Raw genomic sequence first — 23,327 nt, 5'->3', positions numbered from 1 at the left:
AGAACACTTAGAACTTGAAGATAGAACTTGAGAGAGATTAATTAGATGAAGAAAATTGAAGAATTAAAGTGTTTGTAGGTGTTTTTGGTCATTGGTGTATGGATTAGATATAAAGGATATGTAATTTTGTTTTCATGTAAATAAGTCATGAATGATTACTCATATTTTTGTAATTTTATGAGATATTTCATGCTAGTTGCCAAATGATGGTTTCCACATGTGTTAGGTGACTCACATGGGCTGCTAAGAGCTGATCATTGGAGTGTATATACTAATAGTACATACATCTAAAAGCTGTGTATTGTACGAGTACGAATACGGGTGCATACGAGTAGAATTGTTGATGAAACTGAACGAGGATGTAATTGTAAGAATTTTTGTTAAGTAGAAGTATTTTGATAAGTGTATTGAAGTCTTTCAAAAGTTTATAAATACATATTAAAAACCTACATGTATATACATTTTAACTGAGTCGTTAAGTCATCGTTAGTCGTTACATGTAAGTGTTGTTTTGAAACCTTTAGGTTAACGATCTTGTTAAATGTTGTTAACCCAATGTTTATAATATCAAATGAGATTTTAAATTATTATATTATCATGATATTATCATGTATGAATATCTCTTAATATGATATATATACATTAAATGTCTTCACAACGATAATCGTTACATATATGTCTCGTTTAAAAATCATTAAGTTAGTAGTCTTGTTTTTACATATGTAGTTCATTGTTAATATACTTAATGATATGTTTACTTATCATAGTATCATGTTAACTATATATATATCCATATATATGTCATCATATAGTTTTTACAAGTTTTAATGTTCGTGAATCACCGGTTAACTTGGGTGGTCAATTGTCTATATGAAACATATTTCAATTAATCAAGTCTTAACAAATTTGATTGCTTAACATGTTGGAAACATTTAATCATGTAAATATCAATCTCAATTAATATATTTAAACATGGAAAAGTTCGGGTCACTACAGTACCTACCCGTTAAATAAATTTCGTCCCGAAATTTTAAGCTGTTGAAGGTGTTGACGAATCTTCTGTAAATAGATGCGGGTATTTCTTCTTCATCTGATCTTCACGCTCCCAGGTGAACTCGGGTCCTCTACGAGCATTCCATCGAACCTTAACAATTGGTATCTTGTTTTGCTTAAGTCTTTTAACCTCACGATCCATTATTTCGACGGGTTCTTCAATGAATTGAAGTTTTTCGTTGATTTGGATTTCATCTAACGGAATAGTGAGATCTTCTTTAGCAAAACATTTCTTTAAATTCGAGACGTGGAAAGTGTCATGTACAGCCGCGAGTTGTTGAGGTAACTCAAGTCGGTAAGCTACTGGTCCGACACGATCAATAATCTTGAATGGTCCAATATACCTTGGATTTAATTTCCCTCGTTTACCAAATCGAACAACGCCTTTCCAAGGTGCAACTTTAAGCATTACCATCTCTCCAATTTCAAATTCTATATCTTTTCTTTTAATGTCAGCGTAGCTCTTTTGTCGACTTTGGGCGGTTTTCAACCGTTGTTGAATTTGGATGATCTTCTCGGTAGTTTCTTGTATAATCTCCGGACCCGTAATCTGTCTATCCCCCACTTCACTCCAACAAATCGGAGACCTGCACTTTCTACCATAAAGTGCTTCAAACGGCGCCATCTCAATGCTTGAATGGTAGCTGCTGTTGTAGGAAAATTCTGCTAACGGTAGATGTCGATCCCAACTGTTTCTGAAATCAATAACACATGCTCGTAGCATGTCTTCAAGCGTTTGTATCGTCCTTTCGCTCTGCCCATCAGTTTGTGGATGATAGGCAGTACTCATGTCTAGACGAGTTCCTAATGCTTGCTGTAATGTCTGCCAGAATCTTGAAATAAATCTGCCATCCCTATCAGAGATAATAGAGATTGGTATTCCATGTCTGGAGACGACTTCCTTCAAATACAGTCGTGCTAACTTCTCCATCTTGTCATCTTCTCTTATTGGCAGGAAGTGTGCTGATTTGGTGAGACGATCAACTATTACCCAAATAGTATCAAAACCACTTGCAGTCCTTGGCAATTTAGTGATGAAATCCATGGTAATGTTTTCCCATTTCCATTCCGGGATTTCGGGTTATTGAAGTAGACCTGATGGTTTCTGATGCTCAGCTTTGACCTTAGAACACGTCCAACATTCTCCTACGTATTTAGCAACATCGGCTTTCATACCCGGCCACCAAAAATGTTTCTTGAGATCCTTGTACATCTTCCCTGTTCCAGGATGTATTGAGTATCTGGTTTTATGAGCTTCTCTAAGTACCATTTCTCTCATATCTCCAAATTTTGGTACCCAAATCCTTTCAGCCCTATACCGGGTTCCGTCTTCCCGAATATTAAGATGCTGCTCCGATCCTTTAGGTATTTCATCCTTTAAATTTCCCTCTTTTAAAACTCCTTGTTGCGCCTCCTTTATTTGAGTAGTAAGGTTATTATGCATCATTATATTCATAGATTTTACTCGAATGGGTTCTATGTCCTTCCTGCTCAAGGCATCGGCTACCACATTTGCCTTCCCCGGGTGGTAACGAATCTCAAAGTCGTAATCATTCAATAATTCAATCCACCTACGCTGCCTCATATTCAGTTGTTTCTGATTAAATATGTGTTGAAGACTTTTGTGGTCGGTATATATAATACTTTTGACCCCATATAAGTAGTGCCTCCAAGTCTTTAATGCAAAAACAACCGCGCCTAATTCCAAATCATGCGTCGTATAATTTTGTTCGTGAATCTTCAATTGTCTAGACGCATAAGCAATCACCTTCGTTCGTTGCATTAATACACAACCGAGACCTTGCTTTGATGCGTCACAATAAATCACAAAATCATCATTCCCTTCAGGCAATGACAATATAGGTGCCGTAGTTAGCTTTTTCTTCAATAACTGAAACGCTTTCTCTTGTTCATCATTCCATTCAAATTTCTTCCCTTTATGCGTTAATGCAGTCAAGGGTTTTGCTATTCTGGAAAAGTCTTGGATGAACCTTCTGTAGTAACCAGCTAGTCCTAAAAACTGGCGTATGTGTTTCGGAGTTTTCGGGGTTTCCCACTTTTCAACAGTTTCTATCTTTGCCGGATCCACCTTAATACCTTCTTTGTTCACTATGTGACCGAGGAATTGAACTTCTTCCAACCAAAATGCACACTTTGAAAACTTAGCGTACAATTCTTCCTTCCTCAATACTTCTAACACCTTTCTCAAATGTTCACCGTATTCTTGGTCATTCTTTGAGTAAATAAGTATGTCATCAATGAAAACAATGACAAACTTGTCAAGGTATGGTCCACACACTCGGTTCATAAGGTCCATGAACACAGCTGGTGCATTAGTTAAACCAAACGGCATGACCATAAACTCGTAATGACCGTAACGTGTTCTGAAAGCAGTCTTTGGAATATCATCTTCTTTCACCCGCATTTGATGATACCCGGAACGTAAGTCAATCTTTGAATAAACAGACGAGCCTTGTAGTTGATCAAATAAGTCGTCGATTCTCGGTAGTGGGTAGCGGTTCTTGATGGTAAGTTTGTTCAACTCTCGGTAGTCGATACACAACCTGAATGTACCATCTTTCTTCTTGACAAACAAAACAGGAGCTCCCCACGGTGATGTGCTTGGTCAAATGAAACCACGCTCTAAAAGTTCTTGTAATTGGCTTTGCAGTTCTTTCATCTCGCTGGGTGTGAGTCTGTAAGGAACATGAGCTATTGGTGCAGCTCCTGGTACAAGATCTATTTGAAATTCAACGGATCGATGTGGGGGTAATCCCGGTAATTCTTTCGGAAATACATCGGGAAATTCTTTTGCAATGGGAACATCATTGATGCTCTTTTCTTCAGTTTGTACTTTCTCGACGTGTGCTAGAACAGCATAGCAACCTTTTCTTATTAGTTTTTGTGCCTTCAAATTACTAATAAGATGTAGCTTCGTGTTGCCCTTTTCTCCGTACACCATTAAGGGTTTTCCTTTTTCTCGTATAATGCGAATTGCATTTTTGTAACAAACGATCTCTGCTTTCACTTCTTTCAACCAGTCCATACCAATTATCACATCAAAACTCCCTAACTCTATTGGTATCAAATCAATCTTAAATGTTTCGCTAACCAGTTTAATTTCTCGATTCCGACATATATTATCTGCTGAAATTAATTTACCATTTGCTAATTCGAGTAAAAATTTACTATCCAAAGGCGTCAATGGACAACTTAATTTAGCACAAAAATCTCTACTCATATAGCTTCTATCCGCACCCGATTCAAATAAAACGTAAGCAGATTTATTATCAATAAGAAACGTACCCGTAACAAGCTCCGGGTCTTCCTGTGCCTCTGCTGCATTAATATTGAAAACTCTTCCGCGGCCTTGTCCATTCGTGTTCTCCTGGTTCGGGCAATTTCTAATAATGTGGCCCGGTTTTCCACATTTATAACAAACTACATTGGCATAACTTTCTCCGACACTACTTGCTCCGCCATTACTCGTTCCGACACCATTTGTTCCTTTCGTTCTATTAACCTCTGGTCCATAGACCTCACACTTTGCCGCGCTATGACCATTTCTTTTACACTTGTTGCAAAATTTGGTGCAGAACCCCGAGTGATACTTTTCACACCTTTGGCATAGCTGCTTCTGATTGTTGTTGTTGTTGCGGTTATTATTGTTGTTGGGATGATTGTTGTAGTTGCTGTTGTTGTTGTTGTTATTGTTGTTGTTGGGCCGTTTGTTGTAGTTGCGAGTGATGTTGCGATTGTTGGGATAATTGTTGCGATTATTGTTGTAATTGCTGTTGTTGTTGTATTGGTGATTCTTATCACCATTTTCCTCCCACTTTCTTTTGACTTGCTTCACATTGGCCTCTTCAGCAGTCTGTTCTTTAATTCTTTCTTCAATCTGGTTCACTAGTTTGTGAGCCATTCTACATGCCTGTTGTATGGAGGCGGGCTCGTGTGAACTTATATCTTCTTGGATTCTTTCCGGTAATCCTTTCACAAACGCGTCGATCTTCTCTTCCTCATCTTCGAATGCTCCCGGACACAATAGGCACAATTCTGTGAATCATCTTTCGTACGTGGTAATATTAAATCCTTGGGTTCGTAACCCTCTATGTTCTGTCTTGAGCTTATTGACCTCGGTTCCGGGACGGTATTTCTCGTTCATCAAGTGCTTGAATGCTGACCACGGTAGTGCGTACGCATCGTCTTATCCCACTTGCTCTAGATAGGTATTCCACCATGTTAACGCAGAACCTGTGAAGGTATGCGTAGCGTACTTCACTTTGTCCTCTTCAGTACACTTACTTATGGCAAACACCGATTCGACCTTATCGGTCCACCGTTTCAATCCAATCGGTCCTTCGGTTCCATTAAATTCCAAAGGTTTGCAGGCAGTGAATTCTTTGTAGGTGCATCCTACACGATTTACTGTACTGCTAGATCCAAGGTTATTGTTGGTATGTAGTGCAGCCTGTACTGCGGCTATGTTTGGAGCTAGAAAAGTACAGAATTCCTCTTCATTCATATTCACGGTGTGTCGAGTAGTCGGTGCCATTTCCTTCAAAATAGTCAAATGGAACAAGTTAATCATACAGAATATTAAGAGTAGTTAATAGTATTTCGTAGCATAATATGAACTCATTTATAAAAGCTTTTTCTTCATATTAGCTTTTTATAAGTTTAAATTCGGGTAGTACCTACCCGTTAAGTTCATACTTAGTAGCTAATATACAATTCAACTACTACAATTCTATATGAAAAACTGATTATAATAATATTTCGCGTTCAAACTTTTACACAATATTTTACAAACTTACAATACCGCTTATTTTACATATAGCATGAAATATAGCACACAATAAATTTGATACAAGATGGTTGTGAAGATAATTCTAGCTAGTACACAAGTCGTTCAGCAAAGGCAATAAAGACACGTAATTCATACGTCCAGAAACAAGTCATGCATTCTGGTTTTACTAGGATTACTTCCCATCCTTGGTCTTGTGGAACATAACCGTTAGGCCGTTGATAAGACAGCGTGTTGTAACGTCGTCAAAGGGACGAGGGTTACGTAATGTCCAACAGTCCCGTAACAATCTAAAAACCTCATTTCTTACCCCAATTACCGACTCCGTCACTTGTGGGAATGTTTTGTTTAATAGTTGTAGCCCGATGTTCTTTTTCTCACTTTGGTGAGAAGCGAACATTACTAACCCGTAAGCATAGCATGCTTCTTTATGTTGCATGTTAGCCGCTTTTTCTAAATCACGAAGTTCAATATTCGGATATATTGAGTCAAAATAATTTCTTAACCCATTGCGTAAAATAGCATTTGGTTCCCCGCAATATATGCGTCAAAGTAAACACATCGTAACTTATGGATTTCCCAATGTGATATCCCCCATCTTTCGAACGAAAGCCTTTTATAAACCAAGGCATTCTTGGAACGTTCTTCGAATGTCTTACAAACTGATCTCGCCTTAAGTAGTTGTGCCGAAGAATTCTGACCGACTCTAGACAAGATTTCATCAATCATGTCTCCGGGTAGGTCTCTTAAAATATTGGGTTATCTATCCATTTTGTGTTTTTATACTGTAAAATAGACAAGAGTTAGATTTATAAAAAAAAATACTTATTAATACAAGCAATTTTTACATATATCATAAAGCATAAGCACACTATATTACATATATTACACCACACGAATACAACTATCTTATTCCGACTCGCTTGTTTCTTCTTCTTCAGTTTTGGTTCGTTTTGCCAAGTTTCTAGGGATATATGATGTTCCCCTAATACGAGCCGTCGTTTTCCACATTGGTTTAGAAAAACCTGGTGGTTTAGAGGTTCCCGGGTCATTGTTACAACTTAAGGACTTCGGGGGTTGACGATACATATAAAGTTCATCGGGGTTGGAATTAGATTTCTCTATTTTTATGCCCTTTCCCTTATTATTTTCTTTTGCCTTTTTAAATTCAGTTGGGGTAATTTCTATAACATCATCGGAATTCTCGTCGGAATCCGATTCATCGGAGAATTGGTAATCCTCCCAATATTTTGCTTCCTTGGCGGAAACACCATTGACCATAATTAACCTTGGTCGGTTGGTTGAGGATTTTCTTTTACTTAACCGTTTTATTATTTCCCCCACCGGTTCTATTTCCTCCTCCGGTTCCTCCTCTTCCGGTTCTGATTCTTCTTCCGGTTCTGATTCTTCTTCCGGTTCTTCTTCGGGAACTTGTGAATCAGTCCAATATATATTCGACTCTTCATTATTATTAGGTGAGTCAATGGGATTTGTGCTAGAGGTATACATCTATCACACAATATCAAACATGTTAAGAGATTAATATATCACATAATATATACATGTTAATAATATATAGTTTCCAACAAAAATGTTAAGCAATCATTTTTAAAGAAAACACGGTCGAAGTCCAGACTCACTAATGCATCCTAACAAACTCGATAAGACACACTAATGCAAATTTTCTGGTTCTCTAAGACCAACGCTCGGATACCAACTGAAATGTCCCGTTCTTATTGATTAAAAACGTTCCATATTAATTGATTTCGTTGCGAGGTTTTGACCTCTATATGAGATGTTTTTCAAAGACTGCATTCATTTTAAAACAAACCATAACCTTTATTTCATCAATAAAGGTTTAAAAAGCTTTACGTAGATTATCAAATAATGATAATCTAAAACATCCTGTTTACACACGACCATTACATAATGGTTTACAATACAAATATGTTACAACAAAATAAGTTTCTTGAATGCAGTTTTTACACAATATCATACAAGCATGGACCCCAAATCTCGTCCTTATCTAAGTATGCGACAGCGGAAGCTCTCAATAATCACCTGAGAATAAACATGCTTAAAATGTCAACAAAAATGTTGGTGAGTTATAGGTTTAACCTATATATATCAAATCATAATAATAGACCACAAGATTTCATATTTCAATACACATCCCATACATAGAGATAAAAATCATTCATATGGTGAACACCTGGTAACCGACATTAACAAGATGCATATATAAGAATATCCCCATCATTCCGGGACACCCTTCGGATATGATATAAATTTCGAAGTACTAAAGCATCCGGTACTTTGGATGGGGTTTGTTAGGCCCAATAGATCTATCTTTAGGATTCGCGTCAATTAGGGTGTCTGTTCCCTAATTCTTAGATTACCAGACTTAATAAAAAGGGGCATATTTGATTTCGATAATTCAACCATAGAATGTAGTTTCACGTACTTGTGTCTATTTTGTAAATCATTTATAAAACCTGCATGTATTCTCATCCCAAAAATATTAGATTTTAAAAGTGGGACTATAACTCACTTTCACAAATTTTTACTTCGTCGGGAAGTAAGACTTGGCCACTGGTTGATTCACGAACCTATAACAATATATACATATATATCAAAGTATGTTCAAAATATATTTACAACACTTTTAATATATTTTGATGTTTTAAGTTTATTAAGTCAGCTGTCCTCGTTAGTAACCTACAACTAGTTGTCCACAGTTAGATGTACAGAAATAAATCGATAAATATTATCTTAAATCAATCCACGACCCAGTGTATACGTATCTCAGTATTGATCACAACTCAAACTATATATATTTTGGAATCAACCTCAACCCTGTATAGCTAACTCCAACATTCACATATAGAGTGTCTATGGTTGTTCCGAAATATATATAGATGTGTCGACATGATAGGTCGAAACATTGTATACGTGTCTATGGTATCTCAAGATTACATAATATACAATACAAGTTGATTAAGTTATGGTTGGAATAGATTTGTTACCAATTTTCACGTAGCTAAAATGAGAAAAATTATCCAATCTTGTTTTACCCATAACTTCTTCATTTTAAATCCGTTTTGAGTGAATCAAATTGCTATGGTTTCATATTGAACTCTATTTTATGAATCTAAACAGAAAAAGTATAGGTTTATAGTCGGAAAAATAAGTTACAAGTCATTTTTGTAAAGGTAGTCATTTCAGTCGAAAGAACGACGTCTAGATGACCATTTTAGAAAACATACTTCCACTTTGAGTTTAACCATAATTTTTGGATATAGTTTCATGTTCATAATAAAAATAATTTTCTAAGAATAACAACTTTTAAATCAAAGTTTATTATAGTTTTTAATTAACTAACCCAAAACAGCCCGCGGTGTTACTACGACGGCGTAAATCCGGTTTTACGGTGTTTTTCGTGTTTCCAGGTTTTAAATCATTAAGTTAGCATATCATATAGATATAGAACATGTGTTTAGTTGATTTTAAAAGTCAAGTTAGAAGGATTAACTTTTATTTGCGAACAAGTTTAGAATTAACTAAACTATGTTCTAGTGATTACAAGTTTAAACCTTCGAATAAGATAGCTTTATATGTATGAATTGAATGATGTTATGAACATCATTACTACCTTAAGTTCCTTGGATAAATCTACTGGAAAAGAGAAAAATGGATCTAGCTTCAACGGATCCTTGGATGGCTCGAAGTTCTTGAAGCAGAATCATGACACGAAAACAAGTTCAAGTAAGATCATCACTTGAAATAAGATTGTTATAGTTATAGAAATTGAACCAAAGTTTGAATATGATTATTACCTTATATTAGAATGATAACCTACTATAAGAAACAAAGATTTCTTGAGGTTGGATGATCACCTTACAAGATTGGAAGTGAGCTAGCAAACTTGAAAGTATTCTTGATTTTATGTAACTAGAACTTGTAGAATATATGAAGAACACTTAGAACTTGAAGATAGAACTTGAGAGAGATCAATTAGATGAAGAAAATTGAAGAATTAAAGTGTTTGTAGGTGTTTTTGGTCATTGGTGTATGGATTAGATATAAAGGATATGTAATTTTGTTTTCATGTAAATAAGTCATGAATGATTACTCATATTTTTGTAATTTTATGAGATATTTCATGCTAGTTGCCAAATTATGGTTCCCAAATGTGTTAGGTGACTCACATGGGCTGCTAAGAGCTGATCATTGGAGTGTATATACCAATAGTACATACATCTAAAAGCTGTGTATTGTACGAGTACGAATACGGGTGCATACGAGTAGAATTGTTGATGAAACTGAACGAGGATGTAATTGTAAGCATTTTTGTTAAGTAGAAGTATTTTGATAAGTTTATTGAAGTCTTTCAAAAGTGTATAAATACATATTAAAACACTACATGTATATACATTTTAACTGAGTCGTTAAGTCATCGTTAGTCGTTACATGTAAGTGTTGTTTTGAAACCTTTAGGTTAACGATCTTGTTAAATGTTGTTAACCCAATGTTTATAATATCAAATGAGATTTTAAATTATTATATTATCATGATATTATCATGTATGAATATCTCTTAATATGATATATATACATTAAATGTCTTCACAACGATAATCGTTACATATATGTCTCGTTTAAAAATCATTAATTTAGTAGTATTGTTTTTACATATGTAGTTCATTGTTAATATACTTAATGATATGTTTACTTATCATAGTATCATGTTAACTATATATATATCCATATATATGTCATCATATAGTTTTTACAAGTTTTAATGTTCGTGAATCACCGGTTAACTTGGGTGGTAAATTGTCTATATGAAACATATTTCAATTAATCAAGTCTTAACAAATTTGATTGCTTAACATGTTGGAAACATTTAATCATGTAAATATCAATCTCAATTAATATATATAAACATGGAAAAGTTCGGGTCACTACAGATCTCCTGTTTACCAACACAACCCTTAACCATTCTTCCATATTAGTTTTTCCTGTTATATCTCCTTGTCCAACAATATTTAACCCGTCATCTAAATATTCCGACCCAATATCTAATTCAAAGTTCACGACCCAATTGTTCAAGATCCGGCCCAACTGAAAATGACAAGTTCTCGGCCCAACATCGATTATCTAACAGCCCAATGTGCAAAATTCGTTTTGGCATCCAGTTAATAAAAGAAGTCGACAAAGAAAGATAAATAAAAAAAATTTCGGTTTCAATCTCTTCTTCGAACAAATCATAATCGTTTCATCAATCAATATTGATCGTTATCATGCTCATCCTACTATATCATCATAAGATCATCATCATCATGTGTTTATCAGCGTCATCACCATATATCATAACCATCATCGATTATGATAATCATCACGATATCACCATCATAGCTTATTATCATAGTATCATTTCTGTATCATGTTACCATCATCATCACGATCATATACAAGTACTATTCATCGTCTTCAACCTCTATTTGTACCCTCGTTGCTGTAGCAATTCTACGGTTTAATTTATTTGTTCATAGTTTAGAGGATACAAAATATGCAGCAGCAGTCGTGGGTTTGTGGTTGTTGATCGAAAACAGAAGAAAAGAGAGGGATAGTGGGAGATGAGAGAGAGAGACGGTGGTTTGCGACGGTTTACAACAACAATAAAACATATGCAGCAACAGTGTGTTTATAACGAAGGTAATCATCAAAAACAGAAAGTGGGTTTGGTGGTTTAAGGGTGAAGGTTGTGATCAAGGTGGTTGTGGTGTTCGAAAGAATCAAGAAAACAATTGTAGGTGGTTGCTCATTTGTGGTTAAAGGTGGCGAAAAGAAATAGAACTAAAGAAGTATGTGGGGTGGTGCTTCATAATGGTGGAGATTGTTGGCGACTGGATGATGGCGGATAGAGGTGGAGAAGACGAAGGTGATCAACGGTTACAGTTTTCATATGTAAGAGTAAGTTTGTAGAACTCTAGATGCAATTAAATGGTAGTATTGTGTGTTTATATATATCAAAGTTTAGGTGGATGGAATATAACAAACACAGTTTGATAGATAAATAGATTCTTAACATATATAATCTTACAAATACAGTAAATAATAATAATATAATAATAATTATATTATAATATAATTAAAAACGTGTGAACATATAATTAAGATTTTGATTTTTTTGTGCCGACATTTTTTTTTTCCCGAATGACTATATCGTGTCCATTGCTAAACAGTTACGGAATAAAAAGTGTTCCTAAAAATTCTAAATTTTTAGGTTAAACATATTTAGTTATTTCACTCATTACCTGTTTGAAACCTGATCAAAAAGGTTCAAAAATTATTTATTTTCTGTCCCGATTTATACGTACGGAGTACTAATATTTAACTTAAAAAGGTAAAAATATTTTTTTTAACAAATCTAAAATATTTGTAATAGATTTACAGTTCAAATTTTATTTTTAAATTCTCATACATACGTATTATATCTATATGAACACTAACGAGATGTCAACCGAGTGTTACAGACGTTTACTATTTAAGCTCAAAATCATTCATATTTCTATTTTCTCTCTATATATATATATAATTAATTTTTTAAATAACAAGGTTACCACATAACTATATGTTATACAATTTTAATCAAATAGATTTAATATAATTTTATATATTTACAAATAATATTTATATACATATTTATATATATATATATATATATATATATATATATATATATATATATATATATATATATATATATATATATATATATATGTATCTATTTACAAATAGTTGTTCGTGAATCGTCGGGAATGGTCGAAGGTTAAATGAATATAGGAAACAGTTCAAACTTTTTGAGACTCAATCTAACAGACTTCTCTTATCGTGTCAAGAATATTAAATCGTATCGAGAGTTTGGTTCAAAATTAGTCAGAATTTTCCGGGTCGTGACATCAATAGTTCCATCTACCTTCATCTTCTTTTTGAAGATCCATTTGCAACCCAAAGGTTTACAACCAGGAGGTAGATCAGCTAACACCCAAGTGTTATTGCCCATGATAGAATCCATCTCATCATTAATTGCCTCTTTCCAGAATGCAACATCCTGAGACCTCATTGCTTCATCATATGTTTTAGGATCATCATCAACATTGAAACAATACGAATATTGGGTAGAAACATCATCCCTAGAACCTTCAATTAAGTATAACTGAAAATCAGGTCCAAATGATTTAGGTTTCCCTTTTCTTTTGCTTTTTCGAATCTCAAGTGACTGATCAACAGCCTTTTCAGAGACTTCATCATTACAATCCTTATTGATTCCATTGTTACTTGGAATCATATCCTTTGGTCTAGGTATAGATGAAAATCAATTTTCATCAAAGATTGCATCCCTTGATTCAATCACAGAATTAATTGAGACAAACTCATTAGGCTCTATAACATAGAAGCTATACGCCTTGGAATGTTCAACATATCTAATAAATATGCAATCTATACCTCTTTCACCCAAACTTTTCTTATTGGGATCAGGCAGTCTTACAACAGCCCTACAACCCCATACCCGAAGATAGTTCAAGTTAGGTTTTCTTTTATTCCAAAGTTCATAAGGTGTAATCTTGTTCCTTTTGTTAGGAACTCTATTAAGCAAATAACAAGCTGTTAATATAGCTTCTCCCCAAAATCCCTTACTTAAACTCGAATAGGATAACATGGAATTAACCATCTCTTTGAGGACCCTATTCTTCCTCTCAGATATACCATTTTGTTGTGGAGTATAAGGAGCTGTGGTCTCATGGATAATACCAACGAATTGGAAATACAATTGGTCAATGTATTCACCTCCCCTATCCGTTCTAAGTCTTTTAATCAATGCCTTTTGTTGTAATTCTACTTCAGTTTTAAATATTTTAAATTTATCTAATGCTTCATTCTTAGTATGTAACAAATAAACATAGCAAAACCTAGAAGCATCATCAATAAAAGTCACAAAATATTTCTTGTTCCCTAAAGTAGGAGTTACATGCAAATCACATAAATCACTATGTATTAATTCCAAAATCTCAGTATCACGATGTATATTTTGAAAAGGTTTCTTAGTGATCTTTGTCAACATACACGTTTTACACTTTTCATTGTTCATATCAAAGGCCGGTATTAATCCATCTTTAGACATATCTTGCATTCTTTTAAAGTGTACATGTCCTAGTCTAGCATGCCAAAGAATAGAATTATTTATGCTAGTAGTAGACATACAAGCAATATCAACACTTACATGTTCAATGTTTAGTCTAAACATTCCATTACTCAAATAACCAAATCCAACAAATAAACCATTTTTAGATAAAACAAACTTGTCAGATTCAATAACTTGCTTGTAACCACAATTATTCAACATACTACTTGAAACCAAATTTTTCTTAATTTGTGGTACATGCAAAACATTAAACAAAGAAACAATCTTTCCAGAACTAAAACTTAAATCCACACGACCACGTCCATGAATAGAGGCTGTTGACTCATTTCCCATATGAAGAATTGATCCATCAGTCACCGACTCGTAAGTCTTGAACCAACATCTATCCTTACATACATGAATAGTAGCTCCAGAGTCAACCCACCACGCAACATCATCATCCTGCACAAAACAAATCTCAGATATATACGAAACATAATAATTCTCAATTGAATTATTAAATATATTCTGACCTTTCGGGGCTTGGTTGTTCGAACCATTGCCCGAACCATTTGTGCTAGATCCCTTAGCATTGTTAGTGCCAAAAATAACCTTGCAATCCCTCTTCAAGTGTCCAGATTTACCACACTTCCAACAAGTTAATTTAGACTTCTTATTAGGATCAACTTTGTTATTACCTTGATGTTTACGTTTTCCCTTTTTGTCATTATTACTAGTGAACTTTTTATGTTCCACCATATTGACAACAGACGTACCAGCAACTTCATTGCTCTTTGGCTTGTCATTATCCTGCAACCTGAGGGATTCCTCAATACGCAGATGACTACCCAACTCAACAAGAGTTAACTCCTCCTTCTTATGTTTCAAAGAATGTTTAAATTTTTTCCAAGATGGAGGTAGTTTATCAATTATGCTTGAGACTTGAATAGACTCATCCATGTTCATCTTATGTTGAGTGAATTGACCAAGTATACGAATGAGCTCATTGTATTGTTCCAAGACCGGTCTAGAATCGACCATCTTGTAATTATTAAAATTACTCACAAGGAACTTTTTACTAGAAACATCCTCAGACATATACTTGGTTTCTAAACAGTCCCATAGTTCTTTAGCAGATTCAACATTTAGGTAAATATCAAAAAGGGAATCAGCCATACCATTGAGGATTAAACCTCTAGCGATGTAGTCATCGTTCTCCCACTTGAACCTTTTCCGAATTTGTTCAACAGTGGCATCATCACCATGATCTTAAGGAATTGGTGTGCTGAGTACGTACACCACACTCATGCTGCTCAGAAAGAAGTGCATCTTCTTTTGCCATCTCCTAAAATCAATTCCCTCAAACTTATCAAGTTTAGAGAAATTCGCCGTCATGTGTTTCATCGTAGCCGCCATCGATTATAACGAATAATTACTTTCGATTGTTGGAGGTTTTATTGAAATTTCGTGTAGGGTAAAATAATCGATAGCCGGATAAATCACTGAATCGTGGTATCACTTTCCGAAAGTAATTATTCGACCCTTATTGCCTGGGTTACACGAATATCACTTTGGGATAAGACAGAGATTAGTTCTTGTTATTGGCAGTAAACAAGAACTCTTTTGCATAAGAGTATTAAGGTGTTTTTGTATCTATTTTTTCTCATGAATGATAGTCCTTATTTAGAGGCACCCAAAAACAAGTATTATTCCACGATGGAGATGTTTCACTAACTAATTTCCTTTTCAAATCTAAAACAAATCCTTTTCATAAAGTTTTGTTTTATTTCCAACAACCAAATCAAGGAAATCGATTAAATCCTTTTCATAAAATTCAATTTCCTTTTCAAATCTAAAACAAATCTTTTTCATAAAGTTGTTTGTTTTATTTCCAACAACAAATCAAGGAAATCGATTAAATCCTTTTCATAAAATTCAATTTCCTTTTCAAATCTAAAACAAATCCTTTTCATAAAGTTGTTTGTTTTATTTCCAACAACCAAATCAAGGAAATCGATTAAATCCTTTTTCATAAAGTTGTTTGTTTTATTTCCACGATGGAGATGTTTCACCTAGTGCAGGAATAATACTTCCGTAATCACTCAAATTTGTGATAATGGAAAACCACTTTCGGGTCCGGGTAATCTATCACTTAATGGGTGTACACTCCGTACCTCCTAACCCATTTACAAGTGTAGATTAAATCCTTCAATTACATTAAATTTCCAACACAATGTTCCTGGCTTCATCTCCCTAATCTTTACCTGTATAATTTACAATGTAAATATGTGATGATCCAAATAAAAAATATATAAAAAAATATAAAAAAAATATAAAAATAGACCACTCAGATATATTATTAGAATAAAACATAAGTTGGCTGCATATTACCTCAAATTCTTTCCCTTCATAATACAAGTCACCATGTGATGTCAATTTTGGCTTAGTCTGGTATTTGAAAAACGCGTCATGAAGTACCTGCACAAAAAATTATGACAACAGTAAAAACCCACGATATAAAATAGTTAATATTTATTGATCTCGACAAAGTTTAAGTAACAAAACCTGATAATCAATATCCATCTTTCCCATTTTCGGTTGCATTCTCTCGCGCTGCTTCTGTTTAAGCTTCCTATTATCATCCTTTTCAATGTAAGCCTAAAATCAAATGCAAAAAACGGTTCAACAGGTTAATAAGTTGTAGGAACATATTATACATAAAAAATAACATATCAGCTCTAGTTATTCGATAATATAACTGGACCAGCAAAATATTTCACGGTTCAAAACACATTTAGTATACAACTTTGATTTAAAATATATAATAAACAGAAAATCATCTTCAATTGCCTTCCACACAAAACCTTACAGTATCTCATTAACCACAAAATTAACATTTAAGGATAACGAAACGCAATATCTGATAATTGTCAAAAAAGTAAATTTCTGAGAATTTTGATAGAACTTTTATGAAGTCTACTCAACGAGAGAAAATCACAAGTGTATCAGATAATCGAATTTGCAAGAAGAAAAAAAGGTCACTTTAAAAAATAATGGGAGAGAGAGTGTGTGAGAGAAAAAAACTAGAGAGAGAGAGAGAGAGAGAGTGAATTGCACGGCTAAGGCAGGCATGGGTGGAGTTCGTGGAAGATACAACAGCAACTATCACGGCAACAAGAACGGGTGGTTGAATCGAAATCGGTTGACATCGTACATGTTTTTTAACTTTCCTGAGGATTCGAAGGTTGTGGATTTTTGGAAACTTTTCAAACAGTTTGGGTTCGTTAGGGATGTGTTCGTCCCGAAGAAGCGACTCCATAACGGTATGAAGTTCGCCTTTGTGAGATTCGCAGAGGTATCCGATTCCTACAAGCTCCTAAAATCATTGGAGACAATCAAATTTGATGGGTCAGAAATCAGAATCTTTAATGCAACAGATAGAGCTCCAAAGAAGAATGAAGATTTTCTACCATTGAATCGTTCCGGTCAGGCTAATGGTCAAAAGGGCAAGGGTGATTTCGATGCAAACAGATTTAGCGATGGACGTTCCTTCTCGGATGTCCTAGGTCAGAAACACAAAGATCTAAGAGATATTCTAAACGATAGAAGAAGAGGCTGTGAGGACGACTGTGAAAAGATGGGGAAGAAGGAGAAAGTGGTTCAGGTCGAGGATGATTCTTCTCTATGCAACAATGACTTGCTCAAGAAGGCTATCGTATGTGAAGCAAAAAATCATGAAATTCTTGGTAACATTGAGATGATTCTAATTGCAGAAGGGTTCAATAATGTAGAAGCTAAACGCCTAGGTGGGTTGGATATTATGTTGGTGTTCTCATCGTTTGAAGTAGCTAAAGGGGTTCTTGATGAGGGTCATCCACTTAACAAGTGGGTACATAAATCTTGTTTGTGGAATCTGTCGATGTGGCCAGAAGGAAGAATGGCATGGCTATCGTTCCACCGCCTTGCTGGTCTGAAAAAACTTTCTCGTCAATCGCTGAGTGGTTCGGAGTGGTATACCTGTTAGAGAATTGTAAGTTTGAAGGCAATCAATCCTTATTAAACGCAAGGGTGTGCGTGAAACTCAATAATCCGGAGGTGGTGAAAGAGTCTTTAAAATTAAAATATCGGTCCAAGTGTTATTTTATCAATGTTAATGAAGAAATCAAAATCGATGTGATTGACTCCTGTAAATGCAACACTCATGATAATAGGAACGTTTCTGAGGATTCATTCGAATCAGATAAATCTGAGTCTGATGAGTGTGATAGTGAAGAAAAGGAAGATGAAGATGATAGTCATGTATCCGAAAGTGACGATAAGGGTGTGGAACATAATATGTCCGATGATGACCTCCCAGACGGTTCGAATATTCCGGCTAAATTTCAATCAGATCATGTAAGAGATGAAGAGTCTGGGAATATGGGGAACAATGAAAAAATAATTAATGACGAGGTGGTCAAAGATACTTTAGAGAATTATGTGTATTCCAACGCCAACTGTAATGATTTGTGTAACCCTTTTTCCAACAAAAGTGGCAACGCATGCGAGGTAAAATATCAATCGCCAGGAAAAAGTAATTTGCAAAACGGTCACACAAGTAAAGTGGATAAATTAACTCCAAATTGTGACTCATCTAGTATTGGATCGGATGAAGGCCCAATGGGGCAAAATTTTAATAAGCCCAATGATGAAGGTATTAGAACTGAGCCTGATGGATCCACTAATCCAGATTTCACAATAGAGAAAGGGCTGAATGCCGAAAATAGATGTACGGCTGATAACACAACAAAAGACAATCGAGAGAAGATAATGGCCTCAAAATCAAAATCGACACGCAGGGCTTCGTCTGACATATCTTTCTGTAGCGAATGTTACTTGATGGCGATGACAAATTGCAGGGCATCTACTAGGATAATGAGGTGGCACAACAGATCGAAAGCTGATTCAAAACGTGGTATTTCGGCCAATTGCAGAACATGTGGAAATAAAAGGAAAAGAAGAATTAAGGGAGCAGATCAGGGAATTAAGAACTCTAATCGGGATGAGAACAATTGTAGGTCGCTAGATAGTGGGGAAGTAAGAAAGTATGGCGAAAAAATTGGATTGAGGTGGTCCACCTCAATATCTCAGTAAGTCATGTTTGCTTTTGTCGTTTGTCTTTATTTTTAAATGAAGGTTTTATCATTGAATGTTCGAGGGTTGAAGGTGAAAGGGAAATTTGGGTGGGTTCGTAGTCTTTGCATCAAGGAAAGGCCTTGTATTGCGGTTTTACAAGAAACCAAGTGTAAGAACGTGTCGAGTCAATGGGTGCAAATGTTGTGGGGGGATTCGAATTGTGGGTTTTGTCAAAAGGAGGCGGAGGGTAAATCGGGTGGGTTATTAGTGATTTGGGATAAAAGTGCATTTGAAGTGAATTGTTTCTTGGGTTGCGAATTTTTCTTGGCTATTAGAGGAAAATGGAAGAAGTCCGGTGAGGAATCTACAATTGTTAACGTCTATGGGTTGCGAATTTTACTTGGAAGAATTCTAGATAATAATGATTCACTCAATTGGTTATTTTGCGGGGATTTCAATGAGGTTAGAATTAGCTCGGATCGCTTAAACTCCCAATTTCATCAAGGTCGGGCCGAGAAATTCAATGAGTTCATTAATAGATATAATTTGATAGAAATACCTATTAGCGGAAGGAAGTACACTAGAGTTAGCGATGATGGCGTTAAGTTTAGCAAACTTGATAGATTCTTGGTAACGGATGGTTTTATTAGTCTTTGGGAGGACCTCTCGGTTATTGCGCTAGATCAAAATTTATCGGACCATTGTCCTTTGATTCTAAGGGATAGAATGCTTGACTATGGCCCGAAACCTTTTAAGATATTCGATGAGTGGTTTAATTGTCTTGATGTGGATGAAATAATTTGTGAAGCTTGGAATCAAACTAGTCGGGGGAATAGGAAGGATTGCGTGTTTAGAGATAGGCTTAAGAATGTGAAAGTGGCATTAAAATCATGGAGCAAATCCAAATTCGGTGGGCTTGATTTGGAGATAAATGATCTTAAGAAAGAGGCAATGGATTGGGAGTTAAAGGCAGAACATCAATCTCTTAGTGACTTGGAGCGAGCGTCATGTTTAGATTGTAGACGGCGTTGGATTGAAAAAGAAAATATCAAAACCGGAATGTTAAAACAAAAGGCGCTTGTTAAATGGGTAATTGATGGGGACGAAAACTCCAAATTTTTTCATGCTTCAATTCGTAGAAGGTACAACAAATCTAATTTTTGCGGTATTTTGGTTGATGGAGTGTGGAAAGAGGATCCGGGTGAAGTTAAAGAAATCATCTTCTCTCATTTTCGTGACCTTTTCTCCAAGAACTCTGTGGGCAGGCCAAGACTTGCGACTTCATCAGTTTTGTGTGGGCCTAATGGGCCTGAAGGGCCTGCTGTCGCTGGAGGGATTTTGGACAGAAGTGCATGTAATGGGCATATTGGGCTTGAGGGGCTGTGTACGCGAACAGTACAGCAAGCAGGTGACTTTCATCTAGCTGAGACTACTTTTCGGTTGTCAGAAGACGAGAGTAAAAAATTGGAAGTAGTTTTTTCGGAAGAAGAAATATGGGGAGCCATCAATGAATGCGCAAATAATAAAGCTCCGGGACCGGACGGATTTAATATGCGCTTCTTCAAAAAATTTTGGGATATTATTCGTGAAGAACTAGTTGAAGCTGTTAATTGGTTTTGGAGAACAGGAGATATTTCGAATGGATGCAATGCATCCTTCATCACGCTTATACCTAAGAAGACGGACCCGGTGAGTCTAAATGAGTATCGGCCCATTAGTTTGATAGGGAGCTACTACAAGATAATTGCGAAATTGCTATCATTAAGGATTCGAAAGGTCATCCCAAACCTTATTGGCTTCGAGCAAAGCGCTTTTATAAGAGGTAGAAATATTATGGATGGTGCTCTTATAGCAAACGAATCTTATACATTCTTAAAAGCCAAATGGATTAAAAGTATGTTGTTCAAGTTTGACTTCGAGAAAGCATTTGACAGTCTTAGTTGGGAATTTCTAGACGATATGATGGGGCTCATGGGATTTGGTATAAAGTGGAGAGGGTGGATTGCCTCGTGTTTGAAATCGGCTTCTATTTCGGTACTCGTCAATGGCACACCTACAAAAGATTTCAATCTTGGGAGGGGCGTGAGACAAGGTGATCCCCTATCACCTTTTCTCTTCATCATTGCGGCGGAGGGGCTTAATTTTCTTACTAAATCAGCAGTATCGAATAATCTTTATTGCGGTGTAGAAATTGGCAAAGATAAAGTACCTATATCTCATCTCCAATGAAATGTCCCGTTCTTATTGATTAAAAACGTTCCATATTAATTGATTTCGTTGCGAGGTTTTGACCTCTATATGAGACGTTTTTCAAAGACTGCATTCATTTTTAAAACAAACCATAACCTTTATTTCAAAAATAAAGGTTTAAAAAGCTTTACGTAGATTATCAAATAATGATAATCTAAAATATCCTGTTTACACACGACCATTACATAATGGTTTACAATACAAATATGTTACATCGAAATCAGTTTCTTGAATGCAGTTTTTACACAATATCATACAAACATGGACTCCAAATCTTGTCCTTATTTTAGTATGCAACAGCGGAAGCTCTTAGTATTCACCTGAGAATAAACATGCTTTAAACGTCAACAAAAATATTGGTGAGTTATAGGTTTAACCTATATATATCAAATCGTAACAATAGACCACAAGATTTCATATTTCAATACACATCCCATACATAGAGATAAAAATCATTCATATGGTGAACACCTGGTAACCGACATTAACAAGATGCATATATAAGAATATCCCCATCATTCCGGGACACCCTTCGGATATGATATAAATTTCGAAGTACTAAAGCATCCGGTACTTTGGATGGGGTTTGTTAGGCCCAATAGATCTATCTCTAGGATTCGCATAAATTAGGGTGTCTGTTCCCTAATTCTTAGATTACCAGACTTAATAAAAAGGGGCATATTCGATTTCAATAATTCAACCATAGAATGTAGTTTCACGTACTTGTGTCTATTTTGTAAATCATTTATAAAACCTGCATGTATTCTCATCCCAAAAATATTAGATTTTAAAAGTGGGACTATAACTCACTTTCACATATTTTTACTTCGTCGGGAAGTAATACTTGGCCACTGGTTGATTCACGAACCTATAACAATATATACATATATATATCAAAGTATGTTCAAAATATATTTACAACACTTTTAATATATTTTGATGTTTTAAGTTTATTAAGTCAGCTGTCCTCGTTAGTAACCTACAACTAGTTGTCCACAGTTAGATGTACAGAAATAAATCGATAAATATTATCTTGAATCAATCCACGACCCAGTGTATACGTATCTCAGTATTGATCACAACTCAAACTATATATATTTTGGAATCAACCTCAACCATGTATAGCTAACTCCAACATTCACATATAGAGTGTCTATGGTTGTTCCGAAATATATATAGATGTGTCAACATGATAGGTCGAAACATTGTATACGTGTTTATGGTATCTCAAGATTACATAATATAAAATACAAGTTGATTAAGTTATGGTTGGAATAGATTTGTTACCAATTTTCACGTAGCTAAAATGAGAAAAATTATCCAATCTTATTTTACCTATAACTTCTTCATTTTAAATCCGTTTTGAGTGAATCAAATTGATATGGTTTCATATTGAACTATATTTTATGAATCTAAATAGAAAAAGTATAGGTTTATAGTCGGAAAAATAAGTTACAAGTCGTTTTTGTAAAGGTAGTCATTTCAGTCGAAAGAACGACGTCTAGATGACCATTTTAGAAAACATACTTCCACTTTGAGTTTAACCATAATTTTTGGATATAGTTTCATGTTCATAATAAAAATCATTTTCTCAGAATAACAACTTTTAAATCAAAGTTTATCATAGTTTTTAATTAACTAACCCAAAACAGCCCGCGGTGTTACTACGACGGCGTAAATCCGGATTTACGGTGTTTTTCGTGTTTCCAGGTTTTAAATCATTAAGTTAGCATATCATATAGATATGGAACATGTGTTTAGTTGATTTTAAAAGTCAAGTTAGAAGGATTAACTTTTATTTGCGAACAAGTTTAGAATTAACTTAACTATGTTCTAGTGATTACAAGTTTAAACCTTCGAATAAGATAGCTTTATATGTATGAATCGAATGATGTTATGAACATCATTACTACCT

The 23,327-nt window shown here is 35.0% G+C and overlaps 1 pseudogene; it reads right to left on the bottom strand.

Annotated features, from left to right (window-relative positions):
* The window catches only part of LOC139877341 (uncharacterized), a 98,147-nt pseudogene that overhangs the window by 18,035 nt on the left and 56,785 nt on the right, over positions 1–23,327 (bottom strand).

This window comes from Rutidosis leptorrhynchoides, chromosome 11 (genome assembly GCF_046630445.1).
Source record: "Rutidosis leptorrhynchoides isolate AG116_Rl617_1_P2 chromosome 11, CSIRO_AGI_Rlap_v1, whole genome shotgun sequence".
Classification (NCBI taxonomy): domain Eukaryota; kingdom Viridiplantae; phylum Streptophyta; class Magnoliopsida; order Asterales; family Asteraceae; genus Rutidosis; species Rutidosis leptorrhynchoides.
The sequence above is the reverse complement of the archived record's forward strand: the minus strand, read 5'-3'. Positions and strand labels throughout refer to the sequence as shown.